Source organism: Brachyhypopomus gauderio, unplaced genomic scaffold, assembly GCF_052324685.1.
Source record: "Brachyhypopomus gauderio isolate BG-103 unplaced genomic scaffold, BGAUD_0.2 sc128, whole genome shotgun sequence".
Classification (NCBI taxonomy): Eukaryota; Metazoa; Chordata; class Actinopteri; order Gymnotiformes; family Hypopomidae; genus Brachyhypopomus; species Brachyhypopomus gauderio.
This window is the reverse complement of record NW_027506949.1, coordinates 140,001-143,958: the sequence shown is the minus strand read 5'-3', so window position 1 is coordinate 143,958 and position 3,958 is coordinate 140,001. Positions and strand designations below refer to the sequence as shown.

The window sequence follows — 3,958 nt, the reverse complement described above, 5'->3', positions numbered from 1 at the left end:
CTGCCATCTAGTGGTTGGTTGACTAAATATAATCACTTTAATTTATCTCCACTTTGTAATTCCGAATCATTCGGAAAGATTTAAGACAACAAATCTTCATGCTATACATGAACTACATGACAATAAGGTCATGAAGTTTAAATGTAGATTTTCGAGGAAGTATTTGTTGATCAAATGGATGGCTTTTGATTCACTTTAGAGCTGTACACAGTCTTGCACTGGAATGTTGCTTACTAAACTTCCTGTCTGAACAGGACAGGAATCGTTACTGAAAACATACAAATAAAACATTAGAAAAATAAAAATAGGTGTTTGTTGTAGGACGAAAATAGGAAGTTATTTTCCCATTTTGTTCTGTACAAATATATTATACATAGATTTTACAAATATAAAGTTGAAGGGCAAAACAGCCTGATTTGTGCCTCATGGTTTGTGCCTCCTGTGATCCAAACAAAGGTCTTTTCTTCAAATGAATCAGTTAATCGTGTTTTAACATACGAGTTTCCCATTTTCCTTTCACCATGAGGTTGCACAACCAATCAGCACTGCATGCTTCTCACTGGTGTGTTGACTGGATGTGAAAGTGTTGGGCAGTGTGTTGAGTAGAAGTGTCCTTGAGACTTGTGAAAGGCACTCTATAAGTGTAACTTCATTAAAAACATTAGTCTTGTGAAAGGCACTCTATAAATGTAACTTCATTAAAAACATTAGACTTGCCTAAACTCTGTTGAGAAACTACTGAATCCAGATATCACAGAGAAACTTTAAAAGTGCTCAACAGGTCAGTATGTAAAGGATTTTGATTGGCATTCAAACAACTTGTTCAAATATCTTTCATTTTACATACAAAGAAGGTTAATTTATAGAAAAAGAAACACTCGAAATATTGTATTTCCCTTTATTGTATCATATATTTTGCATGTATATGTAGTTTTGTGTGTAGTATATAAACACACATACACATGTTAAATAATCTACATTAACACCCTGAAAATGTGGCATTCATATAGATCACTGGGTGTGAGAGTGATGATGTGAGATCTTCATCCACTCTCCATGATGCACGGTCGACAGCTTCATGCAGTGTTAGTCTACACTCATGCTTGTGAAGAAGTCTTACAGTGGTTGAAGGATCTCCCTCGGTGTGTCTCTGCTGCCCACACACTGAGAACACACACACAGGACCTGCAGGAGCTCACAGATCCTCCTGTGTGCACATGCTCTCTGTCCCCGTGAGGCGTCTCACTCATCTCCGACGCCGTCTCTCAAAGTAAACCCATCAGCAAATTAGCATCGGCCACCGCGAACATCGTTAGCGTTAGGGAACGGTCGGATGAAGGCTAAGCTCACCCAATTCCACCGTGAGAGTGGGACTGCAGCCTCGGGGGACGGCACTGTGAAACACGCTGTCCTGCACGTCTCCCAGTACCTGCTGCAAACGCAGCACTCCCCAAAACTACAGCTCTGCTCTCCTACATTCCAGGCAAAATCTTGCTTTTTACATTTTTTAATACACATTCAATGCAATATATTACAATATAAGGTGTGTTTGATATAATGTGTTCATGAATTAAATGAGAGGGCCAAATAAAGCAAGATGTCATGCCCTGCACAGAAAGTGGACATATATCCTTCACGTAGCCCTGGGCAACATGCTCAGAACCAACCAACGTCCTACAGTCGATGTTCAATCAGAAGGCAAACGATGAACACTCAATAAACAAATAAATGCAGCATAAAAGATCATGTTCAGCAATCCTTGCAAGTGTGTTTTGGCCAGCCAGGGATGACTTCTCACTGCTTTGAGACTCTGGGATGTCATGGTTTCAGGGGCAGGGGCTTGGGGTGGAGGTTGAGGTTCATGGCATGGGTACCCACAAAGGCTAACAGTAGAAACATGGCAGAAATCACATACAATTTCACTTTCCTTTTTTGTACACTTCAGCAAGGCAGTGCCTTTTAAAGCCCTAATTCCCTAATTACAACTGTATTACAAAGGAAAATAAATGTAAATAAAAATGAAAGAATGGTACAGTATCAGCAATAAACACTGATAATGCCTGAAAATTATCTGAAAATCCATGAATGTCACAGAGTATGAAATTTATGTATTCCATCTTAAAAGTAAAGGGAAACCAAAGGTTCATATATGTAAATAGACATGTAATGTACATCTCAAATCTTTAAGACCACTTGCCTGCTTCTACATGAAAATGTTATATCTATGTTATGCATGTTTACAATATTTACAAAAGGAACAAAGGGTAATTCTCACCACACTCTACCGTGTTTAGCCCAGATGTGTAGCTCAGGCATTTGACCTCCACATGAGCTGCCAAGGAAATCAGACCAAAGCAGTAAAGTCCACAGCACTGGGTACTGAGATGGTACTACTAAGTGCTGAGCCTGCACTACTGAGTACTGACACTGTACTACTGAGACCAGACTGCACTACTGAGTGTTGAGTCTGTGCTACTGAGAACTAAGACTGTACTACTGAGTACTGAGACTATTTAGATCTGAGTCTGTACTACTGAGTCACTGTTATCAGTGACTTGGTGTTACTAGTCAGCCTGTATCAGTGATTGGTCTATACCAGTATTGAAATGAGTCTGTAACGTGTGAGTTAGTGATTCTAAGGCTTGGTCATTAGTGGCTCTATTCCACTGAATTCTGAGTCTGCACTACTGGTATATCTGTACCATTTGAAAGTCAGGATGTGAGCGATTGCTTATTCCTTTCTGCTGAGCACAGAATCTGTACCATTGCTTTCCAAGTGTGTATCACAGAGTACAGTTCCACTGTAGCTGTACAAAGCACACGGTCATTCAATTCACATCACTTCAAACCTTCAGCTCTGGAACTAGCCGCAGACTGCTAAACTTAAGGCAGGAACCTAAATGTATGGACATGCCAACAGTGAACAAAGATTCAATGCAATGTCTGTTAGGAGTATCATATGTACAAATGACACAGGTATGAAGTAAAATATCCTTCAAAGAAGACAGCACAGGTGCGATAAATAATTAAGATTACAGAATACAAGTAGACAGTTCTAGCATATTAATTTTCATTTGCATCCAAAAGACTAATTATTTTGAAAATCAATGATGCAAATGTTAGTTTGTAGTGTCACAGATATAAATCAATAAGCACACACATTTTGAACCAGCTTACAGGAGTTTTCATGTAGGTATTTTCTAACTTTCCTGTTTAAAAAAGTAAGAAAAACACATCTAAAGTGCTGCTACTCATAAATACTCAGATTCGCCAAAATCTGTTAGGAGCATGACGCGCGGTCCGAGTCTCAAGTGTTCAAGGAAATTATTGCACACAGCCTCCAGTGGGGGTGGGGGGTTTGGGGGGCACAGAATACAGATCTGTGGGCTGTTCGGACACTGAACTACACGGAGAAGCATCTGTTCAAGTCCCTTCTGTTGCTACTGTTTTTATCCCCCCCTAAGAGAGTTATATGGTTTTCTCCTACATAATGCTTTAGGAGTCTAATCTAAGTTATTTATTGTAAAGTCTATACTAATACATACAAGTGTGCGAATGGGGCATGGGACTGCTTAGTCGTTTGAGTTAATGTGATGGGACTGCTTAGTCATTTGAGTTAATGCGAATGGACTGTTTAGTCATTTGACATGATGTGATGGGACTGCTTAGTTGTTTAAATTAAGATGGGAGTATTAAGTCATATGAGTTAATAATGTGATGGGACCACTATGTCTTTTGAGTTACTTGAGTTACAAAAATAATCTTTTTTGCTGCATTCCATACTGCAGTTAAGCTAGCTCTACTATCAGTTATTACACCAACAGAATTGTCATTTAACACTCAAGAAAAATTAATAAATCAGTGAATAATTGTATGTTTCTACACTCTGATGTTTTGTCCCAAAGTGGAGACCACTGTGTCAGAGTGTCCTGTCAGCAGACAGGAAACACCCCTGGGG

General features: G+C 39.3%; 1 protein-coding gene across 7 annotated transcripts in view; it reads right to left on the bottom strand.

The window, feature by feature from the left end:
- Positions 1–884: 884 nt before the first annotated feature.
- LOC143498978 (sodium/potassium/calcium exchanger 2-like) overlaps positions 885–3,958 on the bottom strand; it is a 43,688-nt gene continuing 40,614 nt past the window's right edge. For all 7 annotated transcript variants that reach the window (XM_076993891.1, XM_076993894.1, XM_076993896.1 and 4 more), the window contains one exon: positions 885–3,958. This exon is cut by the window's right edge and continues 1,320 nt beyond it. The gene's annotated coding sequence lies outside the window, so the exon portion shown is untranslated.